Raw genomic sequence first — 15,990 nt, 5'->3', positions numbered from 1 at the left:
CATCACTTGAAATACAAGATAAGTATCAAGAGAAGATGAGTTGTCAAAAGAAGATGCCACATCAAGAGAATAAAGCATTATGCAGAAAATCATAGTCCACGACAACCGTCGGCGAAAGAAGCTCACATAAGCTCTGATACCATGTTAGGAAAGCAACTTATCTCTATTGAAGGCCCAAGGGGTATATATATATTACACATGACTTGAGGTGCAAGGAAAGTAAACATAGACTAATAAGGACTCCTAGACTAATACTAATAGTCTAATGAAGACTCATATACTAATACTAATACTTCTTAACATGTTGCAGATGAAGATGCTTGTGATGATTGGATCTCGGCACTCAGGTTGGTAGAAGCAAGTCCAAGTTGTGTTGTCATTTTTGACACTAGCTAATGCCCTCTTTCTGTTTTCTCAGGAGGATTCAAACGCTGCAAACTCAATTAGCGAGTATAATAAGTTAGACAAGGCAACTGTATATAGTACGCATCCAAGCAAAATTTGCAAAGTAATTAAGGTGAGATGTGTGACTGCATAATTGTGTTTTCAGGTATGTATGCAATTAGATGTGAGATGTGCGAGGGCAGTAGCATTTATGTAACTCATCTTTAAGTATACTACTGAACAAGGAACGATCAATAAAGGCAGAGCAATTTTCCCAACAAACCCAGTATAAGGTGCAGGCTTTAAAATGAAAAAGAAAAAGAGAACGACTTATGGCAGGATGGTAGGTATGCTCTCTCCCATGCTCCTCTCGCCTGCTCATGCGGACGCCCCGGCGGCGCCGCCCTCGGCCGCTTGCGTTGGCTTCAGATCTACAGAGTGGTTCATGCCCCTGCCCCCGCCGCCCCCTCGCCCATCGGCTGGTGGCGCGGCCCGGTCTTTGCCTCTTCGGCCGCTGCCGTCCATCATGTCTGTTTCTGCGCCAGATCTGAGCTGGCGCATGCATGCGCCGGCAGCACCAGTGCCGACCTCTCCGGGGAGTTCGTCCCGGACTCGCAGCCGACTGGGCCGCCTTCGAGCAACACCAAGGCTGGGTGGTCCACGCTCGTGCAAGCGAGATCCTGGCGTGCATTCAAGTCCAGGGTGCCATTAACTACCGTGAAGAGGGGCAGCTGGAGCGTGCTGCTCTTCAATGCCGGTGTCGATGCCTGGTGCGGGGCGCGAGGACGAGGTGACCGACGGATGGAAATTCGTCGAATCGCGTCGCAGTCCGCGTCGCCCGGCTTTGCGTGCCTCGGCATTCAAGCCCGCGCCCATCCCTAGCTGGCTCCAAGGACGCTGCTGTTGGTGCCTTGCCCGCGACCATCGAGCTGCATCGTGCCGTGACCCCATCCACCGCAGCCGCTGCCTACAAAACGGCCACAAGGCTCGAGGCTGTCGCAACAGTTGGGAGACTCTCAGCTCAATTGACGGCAGCGCGGTGCCTCCACCACCATTGACTCGCCCTACACCCGGTCAAGAGACAGCGCCCCGCTCCGGTCGTGGCTGGGAGAGCCCTGCGCAAAGCCCTCTCCTCTGCTTCAGCAACCCCTGCTCCAGATGGCGCGCCATGGTGAAACATCGACCAGGCAGGATGAGGACTTCCTTGTCGTTCCGGCAACGTCGGAGATGCAGACGGAATCCGCGCTGCTCTCCTCCAACGCGGCTGTCGCTTGGCTGGAGGGGGCTCGCCAAGACGTCTCCTGTGCTCAAGTTGGCATTGAGATTGCGGCTGCCTGGCTGGAACGAGTACATCGCGACCTTCCTCATCGGTCATGGATGCTCGTTGGACTACATCGAGCCATGTTCTCGCCACAAGGAGGATACGCGAGACCTGTCACTTTCGGCCTGGATTGCTGACCCCAGCGCAATCCCAAAGGTGAAGTGGCTGACGCTGCCGGCCCACGGCCACGGCGGCGCGGGCTGCGCCACCGTGTCATCATCCACGTGGACCTTCACGAGGATCACTCCAAGGCTGCAGACGACGATGAAAACCCTCCTCCCCCCGATGTCCACGAGTTCTCCTAGTTCAGGGGCATTGTTGACGGCACGGTCATCCCCAGGGACCGGCGTCCTGCTCAGGGCTGCGCGGAGAGGCGCCCAACCCGACGTGATGATGACGGCGCAGACCCTGACGACCATCGTGGGCGTGGAGGGGACCGCGGTCGTGATGGTTGGCGTGACAGGGTTCATCGGTCCCTATCAAGGGGCACGCGTGGTCGTCAGCGTGATGAGGATAACGTCTGCAACCGTGATCGTTCCGTTGGCGCTGCTGATCCTATCGGAGCGCGGGGCGCACCCCAATGCGGCACGTGTCCCCGCGGTCCACACAACGCCGCTCACGCGATAATCTGACGCCTCCTACATCACCAACTTCCGTGCTTCCGTGCACACCGGGCTAGAAGCATGATACGCATGTCGTCACTCCTTGCAACCATGGTTTGCGTGCGGCGGTCACCTTCTGCTCGCTGGCCGGCCTAGTGCTGCTTCTGCCGTCCTCAACGCCAGATCGCCCACCTGGCTTCGAAGCCACTCCTGAGCTGCATCCGGCTCCCGACCGGACTTCGGAGGCTGCTGTGGGGATGGACACAACCCTAGTGTGCCTCTCGGCCCTGGTGCATACGTCGGACACTGAAAGGACGTGGATGTCGCCTAGAGGGGGGGGGTGAATAGGCGCTTTAAAATAATTATGGTTTATGCTTGAACAAATGCGGAATAAAACTAACGTTTAATTTGTCAAGCACAAAACCTAAAACAACTAGGCTCACATATGTGCACCAACAACTTATGCTAAGCAAGATAAACAACTAAGTGATAGCAAGATATATGACAAGAAAAAATGTGGCTATCACAAAGTAAAGTGCATAAGTAAAGGGTTTAGGTAAGAGATAATCAAGGCACGCAGAGACGATGATGTATCCCGAAGTTCACACCCTTGCGGATGCTAATCTCCATTGGAGCGGTGTGGAGGCACAATGCTCCCCAAGATGCCACTAAGGCCACCGTAATCTCCTCACGCCCTCGCACAATGCAAGATGTCGTGATTCCACTAAGGGACCCTTGAGGGCGGTCACCGAACCCGTAAAAATGGGAACCCTTGGGGGGCGGTTACCGGTACCCGTACAAATTGCTCGGGGCAATCTCCACAACCTAATTGGAGACCCGGGCGCTTGCCCGGAGCTTTACACCACAATGATTAAGCTCCGAGACACCACACCAAGCTTCTAGGACGCCAAAGCATCCATGAAGAACAATCTCTAGGGTACTAAGTACCAAAGGGGTAATAAGCTTCTCAACTTCTCACTTCCACGTATCACTGTGGAGAACTCAAACCGATGCAACTAATGCAATGGCAAGAACACACGAAGTGGTCAAGTCCCTCACACTCAAATCCCTCCACAACAACAAAAGCTATGGAGAAATATGAGAGGAAGAACAAGGAGCTCACAAAGAACTCCAAGATCTAGATCCAAGGGGTTCCCCTCACATAGAGGAGAAAGTGATTGGTGGAGATGTGGATCTAGATCTCCTCTCTCTTCTCCCTCAAGAATAAGCAAGAATCATTGGAGGGATTGAGAGTTAGCAAGCTCTAAGAAGGTCAACAATGGAGGTAGGACATGAGCTCAACGGATAGATAAGGCCAAGGGGGAAGAAGACCCCCTTTATATAGTGGAGGAAGGAATCAGACCGTTACCCCCACTTACAGCCCGAGCCCAGCCGCTGACCCTCCGGTGGTAATACCGCTGGCTGCAGCGGTACTACCGCTGAGCCCATGGTAGCGCAAAGATACTACCGGGCCAACCACCGCCAAGAAAGTCTTCGCAAAAAGTCCGAGTAGTACATCCGCAAGGATGACGGTACTAAAGTCCTGGAGCGGTACTACCGCTGACCACGGGTGGTACTACCGCTGGGCCAGCGGTACTACCGCCAGCTCTAGCGGTACTACCGCCAGCTCTAGCGGTACTACCGCTAGGGCCAGCGGTACTACCATTAGGACTGGAGCGGTACTACCGCTCGCCACTGAAACAACCATAACTTTCGCATACGAGCTCCGAATCGAGCAAATCTTAAGACCATGCAGATATGAAAATGCCAATGATATAGAGATGTGAGTCCTCTATGAATGAAGAACCGGCAAAAACTCCAATATCGAAAACATAGATGCATATGGACTCCGTTTTCGATGAACTCGAGCTTGTCATGAAGATGACCATAAGCTCTAAAACTCACAAAGAGAAACACGAAATAAGAACCAAGAAGTATGATGCAAGGATGGAAATGGTTTGAGCTCTCAATGAACGATACGATCGAGCTACTCACTTGAGAGCCCCCCTTGACAGAACGACAATCTATCCTAAAACATAAAACCTATCAAGGGCATACCTATACCTTGCACCTCGTCGCTAGATGACGATGATCTTGGCTTCCTCAAGATGGACCACCTTCTTGAGTGCGTTGGCTTGATGAAGACTAGTTGATTGCTCCCCCATACACAACATGGGTGAGCCTCTCTTCAGTATATCTTCACAAGTCCATTGCCACCATAATGGACGGCCGGCTTCAAGCATGATCTCTTCGTGCTGATCCACTTGAACTTGCACACCGCAATCTTGATGATGATCACCACTTGACGTCATCCTTCATGGGTTGTATGAGATCTTCCTCTAGACGCAAGCCCATGGAAACACACCTAACCCCCACATAGAACTCTCACGAAGACCATGGGTTAGTACACAAAACACGTAATGGACGATGCTTACCATACCATGGTATCACTTGATCCCTCTCGGTACATCTTGTACGCTTTGTGTGTTGATCATCTTAATTTACTCTTTGTCTGAGATCTTGAACGACCTTGTGTCTCTATGACCATTCTTTGGATAATACCTTGAATACCATCTTGGTCATCATATAAACCCCTTGAACTCAACAGATGGACTTCAAGAAGTGCCTATGGACAAATCCTATAAATATAACTTAAGGCAACCATTAGTCCACAGGAATTGTCATCAATTATCAAAACCACATACGGAGATATATGCTCTAACAGACACTACTGCAGCCTTGGGTCCTCTATTCAAGCCTATGCAGCCAACCCTACTTCATTCGCCGGGCTCCTCCCAGCCCAAGGCGTCGACGCGCCGACGCAAGACGTTGGCTGGTGTGCATATCTCGACAACGGGTGGGAGGCACTCTTTGCGTCGCAATAGCCCGCGAGTCAAGGCTCGCGGCTCAGGTGTTGCTGCTACCATGGCCAAGGAGGCGCATGTTCTTCTCTGTCGTACCATCGCCATAGTGAGAATGGCCAAGATGTCACAAAATGGGCACTGGAGAAGTTTGAGAAGGAATTCAAGGAGCAGGTGCTAGAGACAGTCTTGGCTGTGTTGAGGAGGCTGTTCAATATCGACGATGCGGAAGCCATTGCAGTAGAGGGAGCGCTCATCAACCATGGTGGCGACGCTGCTCTCGACCACGACGCGTTGACAGCTTCACCGTCCGTCTAGGTCGACGTCCATCCTGCTAGGCTACTGGGTCCCTGTCTTACTTATGTTAAATTTCTCCATTGCCGCTATGTGGTTGCGCCCTGAGGACCACCCCGCTTCGGCTTTGCTGGATACGATGGGCTGTCACCCTGCATGCTAGGAGTCCATGATTGTCTATGTTGTCCTCTATAAGCTGCCATGTTGGCCAGCTGTTTGCCAAGTGATCTTCTTAGTCTCTCCATGTTAGGCCAGAATATTAACTTCTTAAGATGGAATGTTAGGGGTCTAAACTGTGTCAATCGCCGGTCAACTGTGCACGAAACCATCTCAGCAACATCCTGCCATCTAGCATGCCTGTAGGAAACAAAGCTGAGTTCCATGGACCAGTTCATTGCTTCCTATCTTGGTGGTAATAGGCTATGCAACTTCGCCCACCTGCCTCTTGTGGGAACAAGGGGAGGCCTTCTGATTTTATGGGATGATAGTGTGGTACAAGTTACCGATGTCACCTCCATCGTCTACTTCCTTTCAGCCAACGTTCATGTCCGTGAATGGGGACCTCCTTCAAGATCACCAATGTATGGGCCGACTTCCTCGGCGTGCAAGAATGATTTCTTTGCAGAAATACTCTCGCAAAAACCGGCCTCTGGGACCAAATGGTTAGCTTTGGGAGAGTTTAACCAGATTTATCATGCAACGAATAAAAACAAAAGACTGATCAACTCATCTCGGATCAACCGCTTTCGAAACACCCTGCGCGATTGTGAGCTCAAGGAGATCCACCTTCTAAACCGCAAGTTCACATGGAGTAATGAGAGAGACAATCCTACGATGTGCAAGCTTGACTCCTTTTTTGCAATATGGAATGGGATACCACCTTCAACACCCATGTTTTGCACGCCCTCTCACCATCGCTCTCGGACCACTGCCCCTCCTCCTTGCTCATGACAGCGGACCCTGTAGGCCTCACTCCTTCAAATTCGAGAATTTCTTGATATCAATGCCAGGATTCAATGAGGTGGTTCTCAATGCTTGGAACGAAGACTGCAACCATGCTGAGCCTTATTAGAGACTATATCATAAGCTCAAGAAAACGGGTGTGCGACTCAATGAGTGGAGTCGGAGGCTGTTCTCCAAACCTAAACTACATCTCCACGTGGCTCTTCTAGTGATCCTCCACCTTGACATCGCGCAGGAGGAGCGGACTCTGTCAACGGAGGAACAATATCTCTGGACTAGGCTTAAAAGAAGGGTCGTCAGCCTTTCGGTGATTGAAAGAGCTAGAAAAAAGCAAAGTGCCAGAATCTCCACCCTCAAAGAGGGCGACGCCAACACTAAATTCTTTCACCGGAGAGTGAATGCCAAACGCAGAAAAAAAAACATATTCATCGAATCAAGCACAACAACGGCTGGATCACCGACCATGAGCAAAAGGAAAATTTAGTCCACGAACTCTTCTCCAACGTGTTGGGAAACGGGGGTCGGAGATCCATTGACTTCAATTGGATGAGCTTGATCTTGGGGAACAAAACCTTTCCGGCCTCTACTCTCACCTTACCGAGCAAGAGGTCAAAGAGGCAATCAACCAAATGCCCATAGACAAGGCTCCCGGTCGGGATGGATTCACTGGCGCCTTCTTCAAACATTGTCGGGCCATCATTAGGGAGGATTTCATGGGCACCATCCGCCAGTTTGATAACCTCCATGCGGAAAACTTCTCATGGATCAATTCGGCCAACATCGTGCTACTTCCCAAGGAGGGGGCGGAGGGGATCCCTGACTATCGACCTATTAGCCTCATTCGTGCAGTGGCCAAAATTGTTGCAAAGACGCTGACCAATCGTCTGGAGCCATGCATGCATTCGCTCATCTCCCATGCCGAGAGCGCTTTCATCAAGGGAAGATGTATTCATGACAACTTCATGTATGTGCGTGGGATCGCCCGTAAGCTACACAAGATTAAAACGCAAGCACTTCTCTTTAAGCTTGTCATCAAAAAAGCATTTGACTTAGTCAGATGAGAGTACATCATCGAGATACTCCAAAGGAGGGGGTTCCGTCCCAGGTTTTGTTAGTGGATAACTACTTTGCTTCATACTACATCCTCACGGATCATGCTCAATGGAATTTCCGCCCCCCAGTGTCGCATCATTGTGGTCTCCGCCAGGGTGCACTACAGGAATCTAAGAATTTACCGTCTGCCATGGTAGACGGCAAAGGAGGGAACCATGGATGGCAAAGGCTTTGCCGTCCGTCAGCAGACGGCAAAATAAATGGGACGACAAATCCACAGAAGGTCCCGTTAAGTGTTAACGGCAGGCCTCCCCTCTTTGTCGTCTGCCCCCCCCCTTTGCCATGAGGGGGTTGACGGCAAAGGGGGGGACCCAGCCCCTCTCTCTCTCCCCTCTTTGCTGTCTGCTCCCCCCTTTGCCATGAGGGGGCTGACGGCAAAGGGGGGACCCAGCCCCTCTCTCTCCCCTCTTTGCCGTCTGCCCCCACCCTTTGCCATGAGGGGACTGACGGCAAAGGGGGGACCCAGCCCCTCTCTCTCCCCTCTTTGCCGTCTGCCCTCACCCCTTTGCCAAGAGGGGGCTGACGGCAAAGGGGGAACCCAGCCCCTCTCTCCCCTCTTTGTCGTCTGCCCTCACCCCTTTGCCATGAGGGGGCAGACGGCAAAGGTTGAAAACAACCCCTTTTTATTTTATTTCCTATTATATCCAGAAATTTTGACAATAATCAGGATATATATATATATGTATGTATTTGACAAAAATAAATTTGTTTCCATACTCATAATCATATTAAAATAACTTTCATCCATAGTACATACATATTATGCAAGTTGCATCGGTGCCAAACCATATATTACACCAGTTTCATCCATGCATACAAAGTTTCATATATATCCATATACTACAATAGTTTTAATACAAGCTTCCGTGAAGCCATGGTACAAGAAATCATATTCAAGCATTCCATCAATATAATCCAAGCTTCCTGTGAAGTGAATGTAATCTGCAAAATGACAAATAAGAAAGTTAGAAGAAGAATACTAGATGAAGAAGTATATATAGGTTATTTCGGAGAGAACTTAGCTAAGTATAGGCCATTTAATAGCTAAGTTAGGTGGAATAGGTCATCCTGGAGCTACATAGCCTTATTATGTCATTTAGGAGAGAACTTAGCTAAGTATAGGTCATTCTAGAGCTAACTTGGATAAAATATGTCATTTTGTAGCCAACTATGATTATTAATCCATTTTGACCTTATTATATCATTTTGGAGCTAACTTAGTCATTTTAATGAGCAAACCAAGGTTCTTACAAAGTTTTTACCTAACTATGCTAATTATGTCATTTTGGAGGATAATTAGCCAAGTATGTCTTTGTTGGGGAAAATAACCTACGTAGAAGAAGAAAGAGAATAAGCAAGAAGAGAAGAAGCAAGAAGAGAAGAAGAAGGAGAAGAAAAAGAAGAAGAAGGAGAAGGAGGAGGAGGAGGAGAAGGAGAAGGAAGAGGATAAGAAGAAGAAAATAAGAAGGACAAGAAGAAGGAGAAGAAGGAGAAGGAGCTTCTCTCCTCCTTCTCCTTCTTCTCCTTCTTCTTCCTCCTCCTTCTCCTTCTTCTTCTCTTCTCCTTCTCTTCTTATTCTTCTTCTTCCTTCTTTTCAATTTTCCTCTTTCTTCTCCTCTTGTCCCCTTCTTCGGGCTAAATTAGCTAATTATGCCTTTTTGGAGCTAATTATGTCATTTTGAGTATAATTAGCTAAGTATAGGTCATGTTTTATTAAATAGACCATTTTGGACCTAACTAAGCTAATTATGTCATTTAGGTGGAAGCCTAGCTAACTATAGGTCATTTTGGAGCTAACTTGGGTAAAGTAGGTCATTCCGGAGCAAACTATGCTTATTAAGCCATTTTGGATCTAGTTAAGCTAATTATAGGCCATTTAATACCTAAGTTAGGGGTAATAGGTCATCTTGGAGCTACGTAAGCCTTATTATGTCATTTAGGAGAGAACTTAGCTAACTATAGGTCATTTTTTAGTAAAAAGATCATTTTGGAGCTAACTAAGCTAATTATGTCATTTAGGTGGAAGCCAAGCTAACTATATGTCGTTTTGGAGCTAACTTGGGTTAAATATGTCATTTTGGAGCTAACTATGCTTATTAAGCCATATTGGAGCTAAATTGGCTAATTATATCATTTAGGTGGAAGCCAAGCTAAGTATATATTATTCATGAGCTAACCAAGGTTCTTATGCCATTTTGAGCTTATTATTTCATTTTTGAGCTAAATTGGTCATTTTAATGAGCTAACCAAGGTTCTTATGATGTTTTCACCTAACTAAGCTAATTTTGTCATTTTGTAGGGTAATTAGCCAATTTAGTCTTTGTTGGATGAGTCTAAGCTACGTAGAAGAAGAGAAAGAGAAGAAGCAAGAAGAGAAGAAGAAGGAGAAGTAAAGGAAGAAGGAGGAGGAGGAGAAGGAGGAGGAGAAGGAGAAGGAAGAGGAGAAGAAGAAGAAAAGAAGAAGGACAAGAAGAAGGAGAAGAAGGAGGAGAAGAAGGAGAAGGAGCTTCTCTCCTCCTTCTCCTACTTCTCCTTCTTCTTCCTCCTTCTCCTTCTCCTTCTTCTTCTCTTCTCCTTCTCTTCTTCTTCTTCTTCCTTCTTTTTAATTTTCCTCTTTCTTCTCCTCTTGTCCCCTTCTTTGGGCTAAATTAGCTAATTATGCCTTTTTGGAGCTAATTATGTCATTTTGAGGATAATTAGCTAAGTATAGGTCATGTTTTATTAAATAGACCATTTTGGACCTAACTAAGCTGATTATGTCATTTAGGTGGAAGCCTAGCTAACTATAGTCATTTCGGAGCTAAGTTGGGTAAAATAGGTCATTCCGGAGCAAACTATGCTTATTAAGCCATTTTGGATCTAGCTAAGCTAATTATAGGCCATTTAATACCTAAGTTAGGGGGAATAGGTCATCTTGGAGCTACGTAAGCCTTATTATGTCATTTAGGAGAGAACTTAGCTAACTATATGTCATTTTTTAGTGAATAGGTCATTTTGGAGCTAACTAAGCTAATTATGTCATTTAGGTGGAAGCCAAGCTAACTATATGTCGTTTTGGAGCTAACTTGGGTTAAATATGTCATTTTGGAGCTAACTATGCTTATTAAGCCATATTGGACCATTATGCGGCTGTTCATCAAAACACTAGAAATAACATACCATTATCGTCATCACGGCGGTGAAGCATGGTGGCTCTGGCTTGTTTCACGTGGAGAAGGCTGCCCTGGAGAAGGCTCCACTGTAGAAGGGTCGTGCGATGCGTTTCGGGAGGTATTCTGCACCAAACATCGTTTGCAATGTGTCCTTAGCATGAGTACACTCTTAAGATCACTACACTAAAATGAAACTCACCGGAGGGACTTCGCCGGTCTTCTCACACATAGACTGTACATTTGGTTTCGACAAGTCAAACTTTTTAGTTATTAATGAAACGGACATTAAAATGCAAGATTTGAAATAATATGAAGAAGAAACTTACCACGAAGAGCTCGTATATGGCCCTGTTAGAGGCATCATTCCGTGCCCTCTCCGCCTCCACCAATGCAGTTGTCCTCTCCTCCAGCCCACTCATCTCCTTATCCTTCTCCGCCAAAACCGCCTGCATTGCCTCTCTCTCTTTCAGAATAGCAGCCTGCAACACAACTCATTGTTAGCATTGTAATCATATTGGTTCCAACGCACAACATAATGCGGAAAGATACTTGAGTCCATTAAACTAACCTCGATGGCGAGTTGGACTCGCCGTGGACGAGGTGTTATAGCAGGACAGGAGCTCGTTTGGCGTGCCTTTATCTGCCAGAGAGTGCTAGGACAACGTATAAGGCCGTTTCCAATGGCGATCGAGCCATGGGGCCTCCCGTTGCAAGCTATCATCACCAGCTCTGGATCAATAGGCCCCTCGCTCGGGTTAAAGTCCTCCCATTTCCTCGCCTTCCTGTGATCTTTGTACTTCACGAGCTTGTGGTGGGAGGAGATGTTGGTGAAGTTTTCTGGATGCTCGAGGTCAGACTCAGAGAATTCCTTGAACTTCTTGTACGAGGGAGTATGGGCCATCACATACAGGTCGTACATGTGTGGCACCTCCGTCTTATTGTGACGCGCCTAAAAGAGAGAGAGAGGAAAATTGTATTAGTAAAGGGCTCAAGATAGCATTAAGAATGAATTGCATGAGGCATGAAGCAAACCACATACCCAGTTCTCGCCAAATTGGATTAAGTGGACGCTACCTTGATGGTGTGGCACACCAACCATTTTGCCACGCCTCTCCTCGGCGTTGTTGTGGCTGGCCTCCCATGTTTCGGAGCACCACTGATCCACCAAGGCCTCCCAACAATCCATCTTATCCACACACATCTTGGGGAGACCTAAGTTAATAAAGAGAAATTTGAGCGCGTAAGAACCAAATCAAGGAAACTAACTACAAAGCCTTAATAATATGTAATTACCTTCATCTAATGCTCCTTCTCCATCTTAGAATCACGGCACTTTGCCTTGTCCTTCCTAATACGCCGCGAGGCATAGTAGTCTCGAACAGCCTGCACCCGAGCCTCATCCTGAAAGTTTTGAAGTAGGCGGCGACATTCGGTTTCGATAACCTTTGCCGCTTCCTCCTTGTATCCCTCCTCACACCTGTAGTAGGTCTGCAAACGAGACAACACCGATTAGTACAATAACTAGCTATGGTTGATTTATAATTGTGTGAAGGAGAAATTACCCAGAACTGTCGGATCATCATGTAGGCCCTCGTGTGGCACAAAACACCGTCGATCTCCACCTCCGGCGGGGCCGGGGCACCCAAGTAGTGCTCCCAGGTCATTCCTACCTCTCGCTCCCGACCGGGCAACGTAACAAACCCTGGAAAGTTTTGACGGCAAAGCACACCAAGGACGCTGTTGGGATTGCGGACACCCTTGGCAACAATCCAACCCCTGCAGTATGACAAATTAAAGCCAAAACATTAGATATTTGAGAAAACGTGAAGGCAAAAGGTTAAATAAGAGTAAATTAACTTACTTGTCCCCATTTGGCTTAATCGACCACCTCTGCTCGCGGGTCGCCGGCACGAGCGGGAGCCCCGAACTACCACGCTCGTAGACGGTAGCCCCTCACCCAACTCCTCGTCGCTATCAGCATGGCCACTTGGCTTAGCCCAGGTATCCCACCGGGTCTCTGGGGACGTACCCTCATCCCTGCTTTGCTCCGGAGTCGCCTGGAACGAAGCCTCTGGGACACGAGTCTCCTGGGTCGAAGGCTCGTCGACCCGAGGCTCGTGAACCGGAGACCATGTAGCCTCCACCTCAGACTAATCCACCCTAGAAGTCTTGTGCTCAGGTGAATCAGCTTGGGGTGGTGGCGGAGACCGTGTAGCCTCCACCTCAGAACGCGTGGCAGCCACCGCCCTACCTCTCCCGCGGACAAGTGTACCTTTAGTACAACATAAATACCAACATGAGTAATAAAATGTATATAAATACCAACATGCATACAACATGAGTACAACATAAATACCAACATGAATACAACGTGTACCTTTAGTACCTCTCGGCTTTGCGGGGGGGTCGACCTCCTCTCACGGGGGGTGCTCCATGCAGAGTAGAGAGCAACGCTCTCCGAAGAGGCGAGGCAGGAATGGAAGTACCCATCCCACCACCCGCCGACGAAGAAGGAGCCGCGAAGTGCTTTCGACCCTTTCCCACCATCTTTCAACACGTGTCATGACAAAGAGTAAATGAAATTAGTACAACATAAATACCAACATGAGAAATAAAATGTATATAATTTAAGTGTATCGTCGTCATAAATACCAACATGACTAATAAAAATTGAATACCTAACATGAACTCAAAATTTATATATAGTAATAGTTGAATACCTGACATGAACTAATAACTATCGTGCTCGTCTATATATGCTTCGGGGTCAATAAATGCATCATGATCATCACTATCATCAATAAATGCATCATCATCATCACTATCAGGAAGAACATGTGGAAGGGCACCATTATGTAATCGGTCAAGAAGTGACAGGTCATCCGCAACAATAACCTCTTCTTCTTCCAGCTCTTCCTGTTCGGGCTCACGGGTTAAGACAGATTCATTGTCGCTGTCTACTTCAATGTTCTGGGGTGAAGTAGAGCGGTTCTTGAAATGTTGCTTGGACATACGTGTTTCTTGGAAGAATTCTCCTTCATATGTGTCTTGGCTAATGTGAGGTTCGTAATCCTCTTCATTGAGGGTAGGTGGTCTAAAATGTGGTGGCACTTCATAAACGACATCCCAACCTTTGAGATTTGGATCAGTTTGGCAGGCCCACGGTCGATAGAAAACTTGTGTCTCCTGTTGAGCCGTAATATAGACATCGGGAACATCTAAGTGGGTGTTTTGGTTGATTTCGACTAGTCCTATATGTTCATGAGTCCTTGTAGTCTCCCTCGGCTCAAACCAATAACATTTGAAGACTACGACGGTCGGTGGGTTTTCACCATAGAATAGAAGTTCATAAATTGCTTCAACTCTTCCATAATACTCGATGCCTCCTTCGCCGATAGCAGAGACATAACAATTTGTAGTCTTTAGGTCGGGCATAGATAGCTCTTTTCCAAAGGTACGAAAGTGATACCCGTTGATGTTGTATTTGTCAAATGAACGGACCTTATAGTCAAAACCATTAGCGACTTGTCTCAACTCGGCGTCCATAGACTCTGCATCAGCCTACAAGTTTAAAATGAAATAAATGGATGCATTAGCCGCAAATTAGACCAAGAAATCAAATGGGCCATTAATGGTAATTAATTACCCTTTGTTTGAACCAAGAGATGAAATCGGGATAGTCGCCTCCATGCTTTGTGAGAAGCTCATACTCTTCAACGGAATCCTTTTCTATGGCCGCTCCATCCGAGAATTCGGCGACGTGTCGACTATATCAAATATCCGGGAATAAGAGTAGTTCAAAGGAATTAGAAGTTGCCGTTAGGGCACAGTTTATGCCTAAGTAATTTTGGTGATTGATGACAGTACCGCAAAGGACTAACCGTGTGTATTAAGATTTCAAATAACACACGTCAACGGCACAAGACGACTCGCCCCCTCTTTCCATGGAACAGAAGTATGGTGTACTCTACGATTCTCTTTATTTGAGTCATAGGAACGCCGTACTATTAAGAGGGGACCCGTAGTGGAAAGGTTTGGGTGGAATAATTTTTGCACGCACACACTTTATCTCCTTTCCCCCTTGCCGGCAACTTTGGAGTGGCTCCCGCCTTTGTGTTTATCTCCTCTTAGCAAATGGTCCCCCAGCGGTAGTACCGCTAGCCCTAGCGGTAGTACCGCTGGAGTGCTAGCGGTAGTACCGCTGCAGCCATCGGTAGTACCGCTAGCTGGCGGTAGTACCGCCCCTGGTGAGCGGTAGTACCGCTCCAGGAGCTTAGTACCACCTTCCTAGCGGTTGTACTTCGACGAACCTTTTTGCGAAGACTTTCTTGGCGGTGGTTGGCCCAGTAGTGCTTATGCATTATCATGGGCCCAGCGGTAGTACCGCTGCAGTCAACGGTAGTACCGCTGGAGTGCCAGCGGTAGTACCGCTGCGTCAAGCAGTAGTACCGCTAGGCACGGGCTGTGAGTGGGAAAACGGTTGGATTTCCCCCCCACTATATAAGGGGTTTTTCTAGATGTGGAACCTTATCTCTTACCCTCCCAAGCTCCATTGTTGCTCCCTAAGCTCAAAAGTGCCCGATCTCTCTCCCTAGCCAATCAAACTTGTTGATTCTTTAGGGATTGGTTGAGAAGGCCTAGATCTACACTTCCACCAAGAGAAAAGTTGATTCCCCCCACCAATCCCTTGCAGATCTTGTTACTCTTGGGTGTTTGAGCATCCTAGACGGTTGAGGTCACCTCGAAGCCACATTCCATTGTGGTGAAGCTTCGTGGTCTTGTTGGGAGTCTCCAAGCTTTGTGTGGAGTTTGCCCCAACCTTGTTTGTAAAGGTTCGGTCGCCGCCTTCAAGGGCACCTATAGTCGAATCACGGTTCCTTGCATCGTGCGAGGGCGTGAGGAGAATACGGTGGCCTTAGTGGCTTATTGGGGAGCATTGTGCCTCCACACCGCTCCAACGGAGATGTACTTCCTATCAAAGGGAAGGAACTTCGGTAACACATCCTCGTCTTCATTGGTTCCACTTGTGGTTATCTCCAACCTTTACTTTGTGTATGCTTATGTTGTTTTCTATCTCTTACTTGTCTTAGTGGCTCTTGTTGTTAGCTTCATTACGGTTCACCCCATTGTTTTTATTTTTGTGAACCCGTATGTTTTTTACCCTAACTTGCTAAGATTAATTAAAAAGTGGTCGTTGCCTATTCACCCCCCTCTAGTCAACCATATCGATCCTTTCAATTGGTATCAGAGCCTCGTCTCTTTATTAAGGGTTTAACCACCCAAAGAGTATGGAAGATGAT

The sequence above is a fragment of the Hordeum vulgare genome, chromosome 2H (genome assembly GCF_904849725.1).
Source record: "Hordeum vulgare subsp. vulgare chromosome 2H, MorexV3_pseudomolecules_assembly, whole genome shotgun sequence".
NCBI lineage: Eukaryota > Viridiplantae > Streptophyta > Magnoliopsida > Poales > Poaceae > Hordeum > Hordeum vulgare.
The sequence above is the reverse complement of the archived record's forward strand: the minus strand, read 5'-3'. Positions refer to the sequence as shown.